General features: G+C 29.8%; 1 long non-coding RNA gene across 1 annotated transcript; it reads right to left on the bottom strand.

Annotated features, from left to right (window-relative positions):
- Positions 1–9,547: 9,547 nt before the first annotated feature.
- LOC148770623 (uncharacterized) lies at positions 9,548–10,949 on the bottom strand. Its single transcript, XR_016031259.1, has 3 exons — positions 10,814–10,949; positions 10,026–10,200; positions 9,548–9,858 (listed from the first exon to the last, which is right to left on the bottom strand). It is a non-coding gene; the product is annotated as an uncharacterized LOC148770623 (long non-coding RNA).
- Between the last annotated feature and the right edge of the window lie 9,611 nt (positions 10,950–20,560).

The raw sequence follows: 20,560 nt of genomic DNA, 5'->3' as shown, positions 1-20,560 counted from the left end.
GTAATTTCCTAGAAAAACTAACGGTGTTAATTTTCTAATGTTTGACCAAAAATCGGAGGGGCCATTTTGTTACGTTTTGTAGTTCAGGGGGGGTGTTTGTGACAGACCCCATAGTTCAGGGGTGTAAACTGTAGTTTCCCCTAAAAAAAAATACAAAAGTAACTAATGCTACCGCAACCTAAGAAACACTTTTTTATTCTCTAATTTTTACTTTTAAAATACTATCCCGTGCTTAACGAACACCAGCCCCTGCCCCAAAAAGTGGCATTCTCACTGCAATTCGATCACTACGCATAAATTCTTGGATCATACTCCGCGTTTCTTCTTTCCCGATTTCTATGAAAGGTATGGCTCTTCCGTTTTGCTTTCTGCGTTTATAAGTTTTGTGTGGCGTATAGGCATTCGTGGTGGTGATTCCTCTATTTTTTGTTTGTGGGTTTTGGTAACATGATCATGCTCTGGTTTTTGAATTTCAACGTGCTGACGTGTTGTTGAATATTCTTATGATAAATTTTGATTTCGGTTTCTTGTCGGGAGTTTGTTTCTACGATTCTTGATTACCTTCGAGTTTTTTTTTTTTTAAATGTTTTGGTGTAACCGTTACTTGGTGAAATTAACTGTGTAAGAAAAATTGTGATGAATTATAGGAGGAATATTTATTCTTTCAATTCTTTAGTTATCGGTGCAAATTTTTCTTTTTATGTTTTTTACTTGTTTGTTGAGTAATTTCATGGAAGTCCCGGTTGATGTTGTATCTAATTTATTTTCTTGGTTCTCCAACTATTTTATACATTTCTTAATTTCTTATCCAATTCTTGTTTTTCATTTTCTTTTGGCAGAACTTGTTGGGAAGTGCTTCAAGTGATAAACCAATTGATAGTTGCTACAGCAGCAAAAACAAACGAAATGGCAAATGGAGGGACCATTTTGTTACGTTTCGTAGTATAGGGGGTGTTTGTGACATGTCTCATAGTTCATGAGTGCAAATTGTACTTTCCCCTAAATTATATTTACTGAAAACAAAATGCTTTTTTTCCGAATTTAATATATTAATGGGGTGAAGATTGATACTTTCATAAATTGTTTCTTTTAAATATTCTATTACAATTAATATTATTTAAAATATATTCAAATATAATATAAAGGTCAAAACAAAATTTATTTAATAAATAGTTTTATATTAATTTTTATTTCACAGTGAAGTATTTTTTTTTTAGTAATCAGAGTGAAGTATTTTAAACGTTATAGTAATTTTTCCGCCGGATTTTGGCGTTGACTTTTCAAAATATTTTTTTTTTCTTTTCCGGATTTTTTCACCGGTTTTCGGCGTTGACTTTTTCGATTTTTTTTCTTTTCTTTCTTTCTGTAACTTTTTTTTTCGTTTAAACAACAATATTGCTGTGATTGACAGTAATATAAACTATATTACTGTTAAACACAGTATAATTAACTAAACTACAGTTTAACACAGTAATATTGCTATATTAATCTCTAGCACAGTAATATGAACACAACAAAACTCATTATTATTGTCTAATAGAGTAATATTACTATGTTAACCGTTTAACAAATGTAAACATAATAAAAAACCAAAAGAATTAATATTATTGTGAGTGACAGTAATATTACTATAACAACAGTAATATTACCGTCAACCACAGTAATATCACAATAATAGACTGTAATATTATAACGTTACTCCGTGAATAACTCAAACAAACAAAAAAATCCAAACAAAATAATAATATTGATGTGGTCGGCAACAATATTACTATAACAACAGTAATATTACCGTCAACCACAGTAATATTATTGTGTTTACAGTAATATTACAATAATAGACAGTAATATTATTACGTTACTCCGTGAATAACTCAAACAAAACAAAAAACCTAAAAAAAATAATATTGATGTTGTTGACAGTAATATTATTGTGTTTACAGTTATTTTACTGTCAACGACAGTAATATAATTACGTTGACTTGTCAACAAATCAAACAAAATAAAAAAAAGAACAAAAAATAAAAAATAATAATATTACGTTAATTTACTGTCAACGGCAGAACAATTACATAAATGTATTGTCAACGGCAGTACAATTACGTTAATTAATTGTCATTTACAGTATAATTACGTTAATTTACTGTCAGTGACAGCACAATTACGGTCAACGTTTAGCGGCGGACGTGTAAAAAAAACAAACAAAAAAAACACCTAAAAGAACACTAAAAAAAAGTCAACGCCGTAAACCGGCGAAAAAATCCGGAAGAAAAGAAAAGAAAAAAGAAAAAAATATTAAAAGTCAACGCCGGAATTCGGTGGCAAAATTACTTTTTTTTGGAAATTTTTTTTTTGAAAAAAAAAGTTTTGTGTCAAAATTGAATAATTTGTGAAATTTGGGGTCAAGTTGAGATTAAATTAAGTTAAGGATGAAATTGGAGCATATTAAAGTATGCTCCAAAAAAGTCAAAATTGAATATTTGTGGTCAAAATTGGATTTTTGTTGACAAAATTGATTTAATTGTGGTTACAAGTAAGAATTGGGTACAAATAGTGTGTAAAGACTAAAATACCCTCTCACGTTTTAAAATCCTTCAATTTCATTCATTTAACTCAATTTAACCTCAAATTGACCATTAATTTCACCAATTATTTAATTTTGACCATCGCTGGTCTGCCGTTGACTTTTTTTTCTAATGTTATGTAGCCGCTGCTGACCGGCGGTCAACGCCGGTCTCCGGCGGCGTTGACAATTTCGTTTTTTATTCTTTTTTCCCCGTAAGAAACAATAACATTACTGTGATTGACATTATATTAACTATAATACTGTTTAACACAGTCATATTGTAATATTACTATCTAGCACAGTAATATTAAAACAATAAAATCACAATAATATTGTTGTGGTAGACAGGAATATTACTGTAACGAGAGTAATATTATTATGTTTACAGTAATTTTATTGTCAACCACAGTAAATTACAATAGTAGACAATAATATTATTATGTTGACCGGTCAACAAATCAAACAAAAATAAAATAGACGAAAGATAAATAAATAAAATTGATGTGCTTGACAGTAATATTATTGTGTTTAAAGTAATTTTATTGTCAACCACAATAATATTACAATAGTAGTCAATAATAGTATTACGTTGACCGGACAACAAATCAAACAAAATAAAAAAAAAATCCCAAAACAAATATTAATGTGGCTGACAGTAATATTAGTAATATTACTATCGTTGACAATATTATAGTAATATTACTATAACGACAGTAATATTATTATGTTTACAGTAATTTTACCATCAATCTCAGTAATACTACAATAGTTACCAGTAATATTATTACATTAACCGATCAACAAAATAAAAAAAGTCAAAAAATAAATAAAATTGATGTGGTTGACAATAATATTACTTTGTTTACTGCCAACCACAGTAATATTACAATAATATCATTATGTTGACCGGTCAACAAATCAAACAAAGCATAAAAGCCAAAAAAAGTAATATTAACGTGGTTGACAATAATATTATTGTGTTTACAGTAATTTTAGTGCCAATGACAGTTATATTACTGTCACATGTTAACGACGGACGACAGTAATATTTCTAAGAAAAATTTTGAAAAAGAAAAGGTCAATTTCTTTTTTTTTTGTTCAAAATTGATAAAGTTGAAATTAAATTGATGTTACAATTAAGATTATGTTTAAAGAGTTGGAGGTAATTTTGTCATATCATTAAGTTTACCTTTATTTATAAGACATATTAAAGTGATTGGTTTAGTGATAAAAGATATATAACATCTAAACCTAGAATAATTAAGATGGTTGGCCAAAAAGCTTCTAAAAAAAACTTCTAACTATTATTTGGCCGCAAGCACTAAACTATAGGGATACACGTCATGTAAGGGTAACGTAGTATTGAGTATGATATTTTTTGTCTTATCACCTACAATACCAAATTGTTAGTTGTTATCCGTAAAAACAATACTCAGTGACTTTAAGTCAATCAAGAGAACAATGTGTACGAAAATATGATAATAATTATAAGGGGAAATTAGCTAGTTACCCCTTATTTTGGACTTATATATGTGGAAATCTTATTTTTATTGGGTAAATGGCAAATAGACCCATGACAAGTGCACTTAATTAAAAAAGGGACATCCAACTTTTTTGTCTTCCAATCTAACCCATTCAAACTTATTAGCAAATAAGGAAAATCCATTTATATATACCAAAATTACCCCCAATTCATTGAAACTCAATTCAACTCCAATTTCATTATTTATACCTCAATTTAGCCCAATTTCATCAATTAACCAATTCTAACCCTAATTTCAATTTTGACCCCAATTTTGACCCGCCACCACCGGAGACCGGCGGTCTCCGGCGTTGACTTTTTTTTTTTTTTTTTTTTGAAAAACTTTTTTTCCCCAAAAAAAATTTTCCGGCCGGTCAACTGCCGTTGACCGCGGTCTCCGGCGTTGACTTTTTATTTTATATTTTTATTTTTATAATTTTGTTTTTTCTTAAAAAAAAATATTTTAATTAATATTACTGTCTTGGCTGCTAAATTACTGTCTCAGGCAGTTATTTAACTGTCGGAGACAGTAATTTACCTGTAAATTGGCTTTTTTTTTTTCTTCAAAAATATTTTAATTAATATTACTGTCTCTGGTACTAAATTACTGTCTCCAGTAGTTATTTCGGAGACAGTAATTTAACTGTTAATTGATTTTTTTGAAAAATATTTTAATTAATATTACTGTATTCGTTGCTAAATTACTGTCTCCAGCAGTTATTCAACTGTCGGAGACAGTAATTGAAGTGTTAATTGACTTATTTATTCTCAAAAAAAAATTTATAATTAATATTACTGTATTCGGTGCTAAATTACTGTCTCCAACAGTTATTTAACTATCGGAGATAATAATTTAACTGTTAATTGATTTTTTTTTTTTAAAAATTATTTTAATTAATATTACTGCCTTGGCTGCTAAATTACTGTCTCCAACAGTAATTTAACTGTCTTAGACAATAATATTAATAATATTACTGTTCGGGAAAATAATATTCATAATATTACTGTCCCAAACAGTAATATTACTGTCTGAGACAGTAATTTAGTAGTCAAGATAGTAATATTAATTAAAATATTTTTTTTCTAAGAAAAAAAAATTCCAAAAAACAAATTCCAAAAAAAAAAAAAAAAAAAAGTCAACGCCGGAGACCGGCGGTAAACGGTGGTTACCCGGCCGGAAAAAAATTTCAGGACAAAAAAAAGTTTTCAAAAAAAAAAAAGTCAATGCCGGAGACCGGCGGTCTCCTGCGGTCAACGCCAGAATCTGGCCGGAAAAAAAAAATTTAGATAAAAAAAATTATTTTCTAAAAAAAAAATTTGGGGGTTAATGTGATATATTTGTTTAAATCCGGGGTCAATGTGTAATATTAAGGAAGTTAGAACATAATGGGTGGAATTGATAAGAAATATATTATGGAGGGTATTTTAGACTAAATACATGGGGATGAGTTTAATTGAGAAACTGTTTTTTTTTGTGGACCAAAATGCATTTAAGTCCCATGTGATGGGCCTTTTTGCCATTCGCCCATTTTTATTAGATGAATATAGTTATAGGTCATTTGACCCAAAAAAATAATATAAATAAAGTAAAACAATTAGTATATGGACATAAATACCTTCAATTAATAAGAAAACAAATTTCATATATCATTTCATCTCTCTCCAATCTTACGTCTCTTCTTCTTATATAATCTCTCGTCTTTCTCTCCCTCTCCATCTTATGTCTCTCTATATTATTTTATGATATTTTTTTTTCTTTTCAATCAACATCTTTTCGATCAGCTTCTTTCTTTCTTTACACCCCTTTCTTGATCACATATGTTCGATTTTTTTTTCTTTTCATTGGAATTCTATTTTTTTTGAGATCATGTTATAGAGAAGAAAAAAAAAATGGGAGCTTTACATTATTAGATGATTTTTCGGTGAAAGGAATTAAAAGCAGACAACAAACATAAATCGCTCATTTCTTGCAAAAAGTGAGTTTTTTGCTTTACTCGTTTTGTATTTATCTGTAGTGAGTTTATAATTATGTTAGTATTTTCTATTTTATTTTGGTTTAACAAATAGCAAAAAAAAAAAAAAAGAAAAAAAAAAAGAAAAACTGAAACGGCAAAATTATACAGCAGCATTAAACTGCAAATTGCAACCTATAACCGTAGATTTTTTTGCAAACTGCAACTTGCAATTTTTGCATTGACAAAGTAATTTTTATAGTTTTTTGTTGTTTTTTGCATTTTTATATGTATATTTTTTTTGTTTTGTATTATATTGTTGTTATTTTCATTTAGATATTGCATATCATATTTTCATTTTGTTTCTTGAAATTAGATGATGTTGATTTGTTTCTTTTTCAGTTTGCTATTTGCATTTGGCGAATTCACAGGTAGTTTGTTGTTTAAAATTCAATAATCCAAATTTTAATTATTACTTTGCTATTTGCATTTCTTAGAGTCATAAGCAGTGGCGCGGCGGCTGCGGTAGTGGCGCGGCGGCTGCGGTAGTGGCGCGGCGGCTGCAGCGGTAGTGGTGATTTTTTTACAATCTGAGTTTGTACAATAAATAGTATATTTTTTCTTTTAATAATTAATATTGTTTTAGTTAGAACTTGGACGAGAGAAGTTTGGGAAAAAATGATTTGGTGAGAGATTTTGAGGGATTTGATTGTTAGAATAAATATAATTAATTACTTATTATTATTAATTTTTTTGAGAAAGACGCACTTTATTAGGCAATATACGTCAAATTAGGTGGAAGAACAAGATCCTCCAACATGTTATTACAAGGAATTTGAGCAATAGTGTGGGCTAGTTTATTACCCGAACTCTTTGTGAAATCAAAAGAGCAATATTGAAATTCTAAAGCCATTTGTCGGCAATCATCCACAACAACCCCGAAGTCAGCAGCCTCATTCTCTCCATCGCAACGAGCTTTAATAACTTGAAGACAATCCCCCTCGATGACAACATCAGGCCAGCCTCTATTATTGGCCATGGAAATGGCTTTGAGTGCCGCTAAAGCTTCCCCCTCCACCGGCTCAAAATTTCCACGAATCTTGACAACCTTCCAACTAATGCATCGACCACTTGGCCTTTTCTCACATTATACAAAAATATATTATAATGTACATAAATAAGAGGGTAAATTCCATTGTCCCTCCTTGTACTTTGGCTCAATATCACTTTACCTTTTTCTACTCTCAATTGCATCAATTTGCCTACTTGTACTTTTGCTCGATACTACTTCACCCTCTTCTTCTCTCAATTGCATCGATTTCCCCCCTTGTACTTTGTCTCGATATCACTTTACCCCTTTCTACTCTCAATTCATCGATTTGCCCCTTTGTACTTGAAAAAATGTCTCATTGTGGCCCTCACCGTTAGTTTTCAAACCTTTGACCTTAACACCGTTTGATCTAAGTCTCAAAATTACTAAAAAGTCACCCCTCCCAGTTTAAATAACTATTATAAAAAAAAACAAAAAAAAAAAAAACAAAAAAAAAATAATAAAAAATTCAAGACAAAGAAAAAACACAGTCCACGACGCCATCCACAATTTATTATTTTTTTTTTTTTGAATAATTATTTAAACTGGGAGGGATGGTTTTTTTTGTAATTTTCAAACTTATATCAAACGGTGTTAAGGTCAAATGGGTTGTGGTGGAATAATTTTGCGACCGTCAAGAGGGAGTTTTCTTACACCATCTTCATCTTGCAGTTGGTAGCGGTAATCGTTGGTGGGTACATGTTGGGGACGATGAAGAATGACGAAGATAGAGAGAAAAGGGGCTTGAGGACATTTTTGAAATTTCACGATCGAAAATTAAGAAAAAAATCGCAGTAGGAGCGCGTGAGAGACACTATTTGCTATCAGGGATCTTAATGCCTTGACTTTGTTTACACAGGGGGTATGAGCGATTTTTTTTGACAGGGGCATATTTAACAATTAGAGATTACACAAGGGTGGTATTTGCAATTATTTCATTTAATTGAACACATAACAAGCATATGAATTACTCCCCTCGTTCCATAATATATGTCACTTTGGAGAATTGTTTTTGTTCCATATTATCTGTCACTTTAAATTTCCAACACTTCATTAATTACTTAATTTCCAGTTTATACCCTTATTAACTCTTTCCAGCATTTTTTTCGACTAATTTCTCTCTCTTATTAATTAGGGGGAACTACAGTTTGCACCCCTAAACTATAGGGTCTGTCACAAACACCCCCCTAAACTACAAAACGTGACAAAATGGCCCCTCCCTTTTTTGGTCAAACGTTAGAAAATTAACACCTTTAGTTTTTCTGAGCAATTACTTAATTACCCTTAAATGTATTTAATTAAAAAGTTTGACTAGTCAATTCTTTCTTCTTCTCTTCTTCAACATGCCAATGCTATCTCTGAGTTAAAGTGAATGGGCACTCTTCTTCTCACCTGGAATAAACCCAAAACTCTGATGGTACCATCACACGTCAGCTGGGATTCTTCCCACAATCGCCGCCTCTTCCGATCCCAAATCTCCGGTCCCCAGCAAACACATTCCCACCAACGAAGATTCATCCTCATATCTCCCCTCACCGGAATTTTCCCCCGCTCCGGCATCCAAACTTCCCCTCGTCATTTACTATCACAGGGGAGTATTCATCCTAGTATCTCCCCTCGACGGAATTTTTCTCCGCTCCGGCATCCAAACTGCCCCTCGTCGTTTACTATCACGGCGCGGGGGAGGATTCCTCCTAGGCAGCACTCACACAATCATGTCCGACGACTTTTGTTACCTTCTCAAATCGCCGTCGAAATTCCGGCGTTGGCTGTCTCCGTCGATAACCACCACCGACGATTGGCTAACCAATAGCGCTAATTTTTGCAATTATTTTCTGACGGGATCCAAGACCAACATAAATAGCACGTACCAAAGTTTGCAAGAGAGAGAATAGAAATATTGATTTTTGTTTTGGTTTAATTTTTTGGGTACTCTCGAGGGCAAAGTTTTTACAATTTTTTGAGTTTTGTTTTGGTTTAATTTAGTGTATTTATTGGTAAAATATGAGTTAAATAATTAATTTATTTTGTAATTAAATTATGTGTATTTATAAATATTAATTATAAGAACATGTGTGTGTACATACAAGAACGTGTATGTATATATTATATCGCGAGAGAGAGATACAGATGTAGCATATTGAGGGTAAAAAGGTCAAAAAATATTACAGCTGCAAAAGTAATTAAAAAAAGGACAAAGTCAACTCGCCACGTCATCACACACAAACGGATTTGAAACAAAGGGGTAATTTTGTTACGTTTTGTAGTTCAAGGGGGTGTTTATGACAACACACATAGTTCAAGGGTGCAAACTGTAGTTTCCCCTATAGGAAATAACGCCTAAAAACATGTTCCTTTTACAAGTGGGAAATATGTCTAGCAAATAAATTTTCCGAGATTGCGGATCCAGATGGAAATGCAAAAGAGTCGAAACTAAGATAATTAACAAGACAACCAGAGCATTTACATAGATAATTAGTAGATATAGTTCGGTAAGTTTTCCCATGCATTTTCTTTCTCTCTTCAGAATTTCTGCCACCTCCTTCTCAAACATGTTCCACGTGAAATAAGAGGTGTAACGCGTGCGTGAAAACTGATCCCTTTTTTTCATTATCCCGACCTTCTTTAATGATGGATCACCATTCAATTAAGAATCGGACCTATTCGATTAAGTACTGCCTTTGCTCTTCGAGTGTTTACCTCTCTTTGAACGAGCCAAAGCCATAGTCTGTAAATTGTATATAACTGAATTAGAATCATGAATACTTATACAAGATAAACCATATATGTTAGTCAAAAATACATCTAGCAAATAAAATTAGCAAGATTTGATGCAAAACAGAGGAAAATTAAGTTGATTAAATTTACAAGAAACATATATTGATTTCTCATTACCTAGTTCATGCAGTTCGATTCAATCGAGGTTGAGTGCACGAGGAGTTACGTATATTTTGACTGAGGATTCTTGTCTTTTGGTTCGATCATCGGGATGGATTTGTTGCCCGATTGAATTAGACTTTATTTTTCTCTTAGAGTGTTGACCTCCCATTGAACCAGCCATGGCTACAAACTGTAAAATGAATATAATTGAAAATTAAAATCATGACTACTTATACAAGATAAAGCATTTACCGATTATCGATATACACGTATCTCAGTAAAAAAAATATATTTATATAGAGAACGGTGGACGAAATCTTAATGGAATTTTTGAATTCCTTCGATCCGCTCAATTTTTTTTAATTTGGAATAGTATTTTTTTGTTCCATTCTCCACAGTTCCATTTCTGGTTTTTTTTTTTTCTTTGAAAATGTTTGGACTAGAAATGGAAATGGAAATTATAAATTAAAATTTCCAGAAATTCCAGTTTCCGAAAAAAATTAAAATTTTCCAAAAATGTATCAAAATTATGTGCTCCTAAAAACATGTACATACAATTAATATTAGGCTAATTGTTTCAGAAAAAAAATCAAATATTTCGAAAATCAATTCAAAAGGTTCTAGTTTCATACTTGAATCGGAAGGACCGTCAAATCATACTTGAATTACAGTTATATTGATAATTAATGCCCAAAAAAAAAAAACAAGTAATGTGGTTCAATTGAAAATGAATGAGAGGTCATAAAGAAGTAAATTTATCGTAAACAGATTGTGTGGCCTATTAATTACTGCCAGATCTTTACAGGACAAATCTCCGATGGCAAGGTTTTGGCCAACTGCTCCTGAACGAGTAAAGAAGAAGTGATTGCTTAGTTTAAAAGCATTCTCTCTTAACCTAGTCTAACACTGAATAAATAGCAAAATGAAAGTTGCAGAGGAACAATGTACGAAACAAATATATAGGCAAAATATTCTCCTTTCGTTTAAAGGGACGATAAGATTTTCTGTGTTCCAGATAAGAATGACGCGGACGTTAGAAATAAGATAAGGTCAAATTTAATGCACGATAATCTGATGACATGTATAGACAATTTTCATAAATACTAGCAAGCATCACGTACGTTGCACGTGATAGCATGATTTTACATATTATATAAATTTATAATAATAAAAACTAGATATATGATAGTTAAAATTAAATAAAAATTAAGTAAGATCAAGTGAGTACAAAAAATAATGTTATGCTTATGTATTTATGAATACTAAAATAAAATTATTTTAAAAATTGAAATGAATACGAATATAAAATGAAGAACAACATAACTAAAATATTTTTATATATAATTTCATACATGCTCATATTAAGTTTTCTTTATTGTGATAGTTGAAACAATTTTCATTTTAATGATTTTTCTACATATTTTTTGTTTGAAACTATTACTTTTTTTTTTCTTGTGTTACTTGTGTTATGGTCTTCTTGTCAAAATATTGACACTTGAAATTTAAATATTAATTAATCTTACCTACTATTCTTTTTTTCATTTTTCTTTAAAGACACATTTTCTATTTGTGACAGATGTAAGAATAATACATTTTTCAATTTACAATAATAATTTTCTTAAAGAAATCATATTTAGTTTAGAAATGTTAAAATAGTTGAGATTCTAATTTAGGAAGGTTCTTTGATGAAAAATACGGGTTTTTGGGTTTCGGATACAGCTTGAGCGCGAGCTCTATCGCAAGCCAGTCGAAAGCTAAGGCTCCAAATACAATTCCAGCCAATTTCGCCGACAGAGCCGGCCTTGAGGGTAAGCCAGGGAAGCCTTGTCTCAGGGCCCCACCCCTCAAGGGGGCCCCACAATTTTTTTCATAAACCACTATATGGCCCCAATAATTAGTTATATAGCACATTTTAGTCCTTAAATAGTATATTAGATGTTGTTTTAAACTATATGTTAATGGAATATTTTATAATCTCAACTATCCAAAAAATATAAAGAAAGACCAATTTAAATATTGTGTTTTGTAGATAATATTGTTTATAAATTAATTATATAATTACTTGTAGTATGTTATTAATATTCAAATGTATATGCCAATTTTTTTTAAGATTATAATTAAATCTTAAACCAAACATCCATATCACAAAAAGATTGAAACGAACTGTCGTCGGTTGAGACGAATAATATAATGATCAATATATGTACTTTTAATAATTTTGATCAACGATTGTTTTTTTTCCTCCCCATAATGTGTTGTTTATGCATGAAATAGATGCATATATCATTATGTCATCAAATGTTTTTACAATGCCAACAACATTAAGGTTCGTATTTGATATATTTCAAATTCATATTATTATTTTCAATAAAAGAGAAACAAAGTTTGTTTATTAAATAAGATATTTGTTAAAAATGTGTACCAATAACAATATAATTTACAAGATACTATTTAAGAAAACCAAAGCGATAATGTTAAACTCCGCTTAGGGCCCCCAAATTCTCAGGACCGGCTCTGTTCGCCGAGCTTGATTTCGCCATCAGAGATGATTTTCTTCGGCACGAGGAAATACAGTTGAAAGAGATTTGGCGAGAGAGAGTTAGAGAGAGGGAGAGATGAAGAGAGATAGAAAGAGAAATGTAACGGTGGATGTGGGTGTGAGTGGAAGAGAGAGACGGTTAATGGGGTTAGGGCAACAAAAAGAGCAAAATATGTACTTTAAATTTTCTAGGAGGGTCTCACAAATTAAGATCAAAATTTGGATTTTTGACTAGGGCGAAAAAATTCATTGGACCTACTCATATATATTTTCAATACTAGGGGTATCACTCATTTTCCCAAAAATAAAAGATTAAAAATAAATTAGATGATGTGGCTTATGAAATGGATGGTTTTAGAAGGAAATTTGATCCTGAATGTCGAAGACACCAAAATAATGGGAAAAAATTAACGTATTTATTTATATATTTACTTTTTGTTATATTTAAATATTTAGCATATTTAAAATATACCATCATATTTATTTATTACTTAATAAATAATGTTTAATTAATATTTCATAGTTTTTAAATGATAAAAATAGTAATTAAATTTATATTTATCTAAATATTTTATTTGTACAAATTTATACCTATCGAACACAATGAAAGTGAACAAGAAATCAAATTCAACCAAAAAGAAAGAGAAAAAAATTAAACTGCTATTGAAACTTTTGTAAAATTAAATGACATGCACAGTTAAAATTATTATAAAAAATCAAACACACATTTACTAATTAACCAAAAAATTAATAAAATATATTTAAAGCTTTGTTAGCTTTGTTAAATAAAATGTACCAAAAAAAGCATTCTAGAGCATCAAAACATAAAATAATACATTATCGAGTAACAAATATTCATATATAGGAGTTATAGAATATAGTTAATTACTAATTTTATCAATTGAAAACTATGAAATTTAAATTAAAAAATTAAATACTAAAAAGTGCTTATTTACTTCATCAAGTAAAAAAATAATTTGCTGATATATTTTATTTCCCTTCAAAATCATCCAACTCATCGGCCACATCATCTAGTTTAGTTTTAATTTATATATTTTTATTAATTAAATGCCAACTCATTCAAACCAAGCATTGAATTACGTGTTACAGCAGGTCATAGGACCGAAATTCTAAACTTTTGTAATTTACAGGACTTAAATTATGATTTTGAAATATGGTGGACTAAACCTGCCAACTAGTAAACTTAGGGTCCATTTGGATGGAGGAGTTTTTAGGGGGGTTTGATTTGGGGAAGAGATTTGAAAGACTCCAATTTGGAGTCATTTGAAATCCACCTCAATTGCTCCGAAACAACTAAAAAGGAGGGATGCAGATTTAAAATTCATCTCCAAATATCCAATCCAAACAAGTTCAAGGGATTTGTTATTATGGATTTGAAATCCCTCCTCCAAATCCCTCCATCCAAATGCACCCTTACATGACTAAAAAACTCATTTTGCGATTATAAATGGAATATGTAATGCCACATGTGCGATGACTAGGGTGCCAACGTGGATGCCAAATGTCAAAATTCTAAAGTATAAGGTTTCAATTTATATATTATATAGATTTTTGTTTCAATAAAAGTTCAAATCTAATATTTTTATTTATGTAACTTATTTATTTAGTTTTTAAAGCATGTTATAACTAAACTATTTTATCCTTGATAATATTACTCTAAGTAACTATTTATATGTCCTTATAGTAATAATAATTATAAATAAAATACACATTTCATACTCAAAATGTGCACATTAATTAACTGTACTATATATGTTGACGAAATAAATGCACACACATTGCGCACGAAAAACACATGCACAAACATTGTGCATACCAAAAAACACATGCACAAACCATCCATATGTAATAATTTTGCCTCTTCGACAAAATACAGCATGCAATGCCTCATTACTAAAATACGACATCTTATACATAACCCTAACTTTTGACGCGCAAAATGGAATCCACAAACAAAAGTCCGGTGGGCTTTTTCCTTCTTCGAAGAGGTCAATTCGAATGAGAGCGTTAGTGAAACACAACTTGCAAATGACTAAGAAGCTTTTGCAAACCATCCTTACTATCGAATGCTTCGACGAACGCACCAAAAGCAAAACCGGACAAAATGAATAAACCGGCATTTTTGCTCGATAATTAATCTCGGCACTCGAGAAGCTCAAAAGCCGGCTCGACAACTCTTTGGGAAAAATTTGAAGGTATTCGTATGGTGCAATTAATATTATAAAGATAAAAATGAGCCTTGAACATACTAAACACCAGAGAAACAGGTGAAAACGCCACCACATTCCAACATATAACACATCAAACTTCCTAATTGGCAGTATTTTTCTAACTAATTATCTGTACTTGTTAATAACATTTTATTGATAAATTACACATTTCATACTCAAAATATTCACACACACACTGCACACGGAAGAAATGCATAAACACTTCGCAAAAGTGGCTTTAATTTATGGCTGAAACTTCTCCTGAGTCTAAATCTACTATACACAAATTTTGGATCTTTGTGTTTTACACCGAACCCCTCACAGTAAAAACTTGTAAATTCACGTGTGCTGATCCTTGCTGTCACATTACATGAAGAATCGGGGCTCTGTTTTGGCTCCGGGCAGACATGAGGGTGCAACAGCGAAAGCGGGGGTAAAGTCGTAATTGGAGGTGCTGCTGCTTTAAATACTGAATGACGAGAGAATCTAACGTAACTATCTCGGGGGTAAAGTCGTAGTTGGAGTTGAATCTTATTTCTGGTCAGTCTCCTTCAACTTGTGTTTCATTGGCAATACTGAAGTGGATGATAATCGTAGCTGTCGGAAGCTGAAAGATGTCTTCATGAACTATCCTTTAATTTGATTTTAAATCTTTTATGTGACCATATCAAAAATGTTTGGATTTAGCCAAAAAGAATCCACAAGGATAGTATTTTACAATTACTTGATGATACTATTTATAATAAAATACACATTTCATACTCCAAATATGCACATAAACTGCAAATGAAAGAAATGCACACACATTGCGCTCACTTTCTGCTAGATCCAATGAGCGAAAACATTTACATGGAGGTACAAATAATTCAAACAAGCATTATAGAATACACCAAACAGATGTATCAAGAAGCAGAATATTCCCGTTATCAAATTTGGTCCGAACAATTTTCTACTATTGCATTGTACAGAACAACAAACTGAGAGGGCTCAAAAGAAAGGTATATATCTTGTAGGGAAAATTACATTTTTCGTCCTCATACTTTACCCACTTTTTCAAAACTGTCCCTAAACATTTTGGAGTTACAATAGTAGTCCTTAATCATGCCATTTTTTGACAGAATTGGTCTGCCGTTAACTTTTGCAGTTAAGTTGGATGGAAAATGACATGTGCCTCTCACATGCCTTCAATTTACAACAGTACATTAAACTGGACTTTCAACAAAACGCATTGCGTGTTGTTAAAACATATTTTTTATAATTATTATTTTTAATTAAAATTTAATATAAAATCAAAATCACGTAAATTCCAAAAAAATCAATTCTTTCGGAAATATTGTTTAAAAATCAAAATATAGTTTAAAAATTTAAAATATTGTCCAAAATCGGCACTGGAATTCAATTAAAATATATCATTTCAAACCAAAATAAAAAACTCGATAGGAATTGGGGAATTAGAAATCTCCATTCCAATTTTCACCTCTAGTGAATTCCGAAAATCCCAATTGTGAGACACTATGTCGAGTTTTAAATCATTCAATATGGGTGAAAATTGAAAAGGAGTTTTCTTATGCTTGCTAGTTTGATAAAAAAATTATTTTATTTTAAAATAATATTTTCATTCAATTTCCAAAAATTCCGATTCTAAAACACAATATTACTTTTTTAGACAATATTATTATTTTTTAAACAATATTTCTGAATTTATTTTGAAAAAAAATATCGAGTTTTAGATTATTAAATAAGGGTGCAAAATTGGAACGGAGTTTTCTTACTCCGCCTATTACAATCATATTTTTATTTTATTTAAAACAATAATTTACATTTGGATTCAAGAAATTCCGGTTTTAAAACATTATATTAATATTTTAGACAATACTTCTAAAAATATTTTGAAACAATTTATCGAGTTTTACATTATTAAATTAGGGTGAAGATTGAAATGGAGGTTTCTTTTCCCGCCTATTCGGATCGAATTTTTATTTTATTTTGAAACAATGTTTTCATTTGAATTCCGAAAATCTTGATTTTGAAAGCAATATTTCATTTTTTTAAAACAATGTTTCAATTGTTTAAATAATATTTCTCAAAATATTTTCAATGTTTAAACTATATTTTGATTTTTTTAAACAATATTTCCGAAAGAATTGATTTTTTTGGAATTTACGTGATTTCGATTTTATATTAAATTTTACTTAAAAATAATAATTATAAACAAATATGTTTTAACAAGACGCAATGCGTTTTGTTGAAAGTCCCATTTTCATATAGTGTTGTAAATTGAAGGCATGTGAGAGGCACATGTCATTTTCCATCCAACTTAACTGCAAAAATTAACGGCGGACCAATTCTGTCAAAAAATGGCATGATTAAGGACTACTATTGTAACTCCAAAATGTTTAGGGACAGTTTTGAAAAAGTGGGTAAAGTATGAGGACGAAAAATGTAATTTTCCCTATCTTGTATAAGAAGACATAATGTACCAACTTTCTTTCATTTGTATAGATCTTCATGAAATTTTATTCAAGACGAATGATTCAACAAATTATTTTTGAGATTATCGACTTTTGGTTATAACAGTTGAACCAAAATAGAAGACACTGAGATATAAGAATAAAATTGAACAAATAAGTGAATAAACAATTACCTGTAACGAACCAACGGTGAATAAGCCCTGTTGTAGCTGTCTTAGCTGATACTGCTAGAAAAATGGAGAGCACACTCACTCAACACTCTCACACACGTATGAGAAGTGGAGGAGAATAGGAGAATTCTGTTAATCTTGAAAACTTGACTTGTTCCAAATGGCTAGATTTTCCCAACATGAATCTAGTCTAGTACATGTATTACTGTATATTTAATTTAATTCTTCCCCTCTTAACTGGTACATGAACTTTAATTATAACCAAATACATGAATAAGCTAAAACATGAATTAACCTTCTAGAATATTCCTTAATACACTTATTCTAGTTTATTATTTCAACAGATACATAATATCTGTGAATCAAGAGAAAAGAAAAACCAAAAGGAAACAATTACTAAAAGTAACTGTTATATAAAACAAAAACAAAAGTTTGAAGAAGCATGAAGAAGCATTATGGATTATTCATCTTTCTGAATTACACAGAACAAAGAATGAAGGACAAATGTCGAGTGAGGAATGGATGAAGGAAGTTGTGCGTACAATTACGTAAGTCAATAAAAGACACGTTGAGATAAAGAGATATAGCTTAGTATATCATAAATCACAAACGTGGAATCATTACATTTGGCAACTCGGTCCTTGGTGCTCCTATATACGACCTCAAAGTAGCATACTTACTCATTGCCTTACCTTTCTATATTCACTCGGTCCACTTTAAATTCTCTACCCCACAGAATCATCTTGCCATAACCATCCACTTTAAATTGAAATAATCGAGAAAAAACAGAAACTCTCCCTCAAAAACGTGTACCGATGTGCATCTCCGTTAACAAGACACACGTGCACGAGAGACAACTTCCAAATGTGCGAAAAAACAACCTAAGAGAATACATTTAACTACAGGGTCTTTCTAGGGTGAGATACCCCATGTTCTAAACTTTTATGAGATATGCATTAATCACCATTAATTTTCTAAGATTAAATCTGGACCCTAGGAAAATAACATGGCTTATGTTCTAAAAAATGAAGTACTTTACCAAATTATCCTTCGATTATTTTTTTTATTAAATTAATATAAAATTGATTAACATTGAATTGTCTAATTTACCCCCTACTATATTTTAATTAAATAATTAATTTAAATTCATTGTGACCGAGATTTATTTGATAAATAATCGAAAAAAATGCATTCATTAAGAATAGAACTTGTGACCTCTTAATACATTTATCACTCCTAACCATCAAAGCACATTAATTTATTATGATATATTTAACCATAATTGTATAAATACTGTTAATTCAAATATTAATTGCAACATTCATTATTATTAAATGATATTAAATAAATTATTAACAAATTTAATAAAATAAAGTTTTAAAAATATAAAGAATTGCAGTTCAATACGCCAAACATCTATCATTAATTATATAATACTAGAAGTATTAATAAACTCCACCATTTAAAAATGTAAAGAATGCTCAATTAAATATAAAAAAATGCATAACTTAATTCAAACTCACTTATGTTATTTAATCGATAGTGTGACAAATCCAAATAAAAAATAAAATAATATGTTTGTTTAGAAGAAGAAAAAATTATAACTCATTCCAATTAGTAGTTTTCTTACTTTAAAATAAAATTATATACTACAAATACTATATTGTGAATTTTCTTTTAATATTTAATTTAATCAACTAGTAAGATTTGAATCGATGAAGTACAAATCCTTTCAATTAGTAAACATTATTCAAATATTTTAATCGGTTGCTTAACTATTGACATAACATGTTACATAATTGATTTAACTATTTATAAGTAATGTCTAATATCTTTTTAATTCAATTTTGTCATAAAAAATAGTAAATTTAATTCCTAACACATGTAAGAACCTAATCGTAAATCATAATATTTTATCAAAGCGTAATATTTGAACCAATTAAGCTCAAGTCCTTTCAATTAGTAAAAAATATTCAAATATTTGAATCGATTCATTAGCGCGCTCAACTATTGACAAGAACGTCTTAATCAAATTAACTATTATTAATTAAAGTGTAATACATTTTTAATTCAATTTTATCATAAAAAAATAATTCCTAAATTACGCAATAATCAAATCATAAGATTAATTAAAGCGTATGATTTGAATCAATTAAGCGCAAATCCTTTTAATTTGTAAATATTATTCAAAAATTTGAATCGGTTAAGTTCAACCACTGACAAGAACGTATTAATCGAGTTAACTATTTATAATTAAAGTCTACTATCCTTTTAATTCAATTTTAACAACAAAATAATAATTTAATTCGTAAAATCGTAAAAATCATATCGTAAATCGTAAGATTTAATCTAACCATGAACCGATTAAATCTTACGATTTTTACGAATTAAATTTTATTATTTTTTATGATAAAATTCAATAAAAAAAAGGTTACTAAACTTTAACTATACACAGATTGATTAATACGCTATTGTAAATTATTGAGTTTAACCGATTCAAATATTTGAATATTGTATACGAATTGAAATGAGTTGAGCTTAATCGATCAAATCTTTGAATATTGTTTTTGAATGGAAAACACATGAGTTTAATTGATTCAAATATTACGATTTAATTAAATCTTCCAATTTACGATTCAATTCAAACTTCAAATTCTTCCGAAACTCATTTTTAAATTACACGAGTTGAACAACATTTCCTTAAATTTTTAAATTATATTATATAAAGATTTGTTAGTATGGGATATTTTTAATATATAATAATAATAATTATATGAGAATTAATAATTTATTTAACATTATTTATATAAGTTTTATAATCATTATAAATTGTAGCTTTGTGATATATATCCGTATTGTTAGTTTATTGTCAATTATGTATTGTGTCTTAATGGTAAGTATTCTTGTGTGTTTTCAGATGGTCACGAGTTCGAATTCAGGTTGATGCAATTTTGGATGGGTGGTTTAATATAAATTTTAATTCAGCAATAAATATATATTTAAAATTGCATTAAAAATATAGAGGGTAAAATTGACATTACATTAATAATATATAATGGCCGATTTTTTGAAAATATTAATTATATGAAGGGTATTTACGACAATACGTAAATGAGGAAAAATTTGATTTTTTGGCAGG

The sequence above is a fragment of the Erythranthe guttata genome, chromosome 5, assembly GCF_056151865.1.
Source record: "Erythranthe guttata isolate IM_541 chromosome 5, IM_541, whole genome shotgun sequence".
In the NCBI taxonomy this organism is placed as follows: Eukaryota; Viridiplantae; Streptophyta; class Magnoliopsida; order Lamiales; family Phrymaceae; genus Erythranthe; species Erythranthe guttata.
The sequence above is the reverse complement of the archived record's forward strand: the minus strand, read 5'-3'. Positions and strand labels throughout refer to the sequence as shown.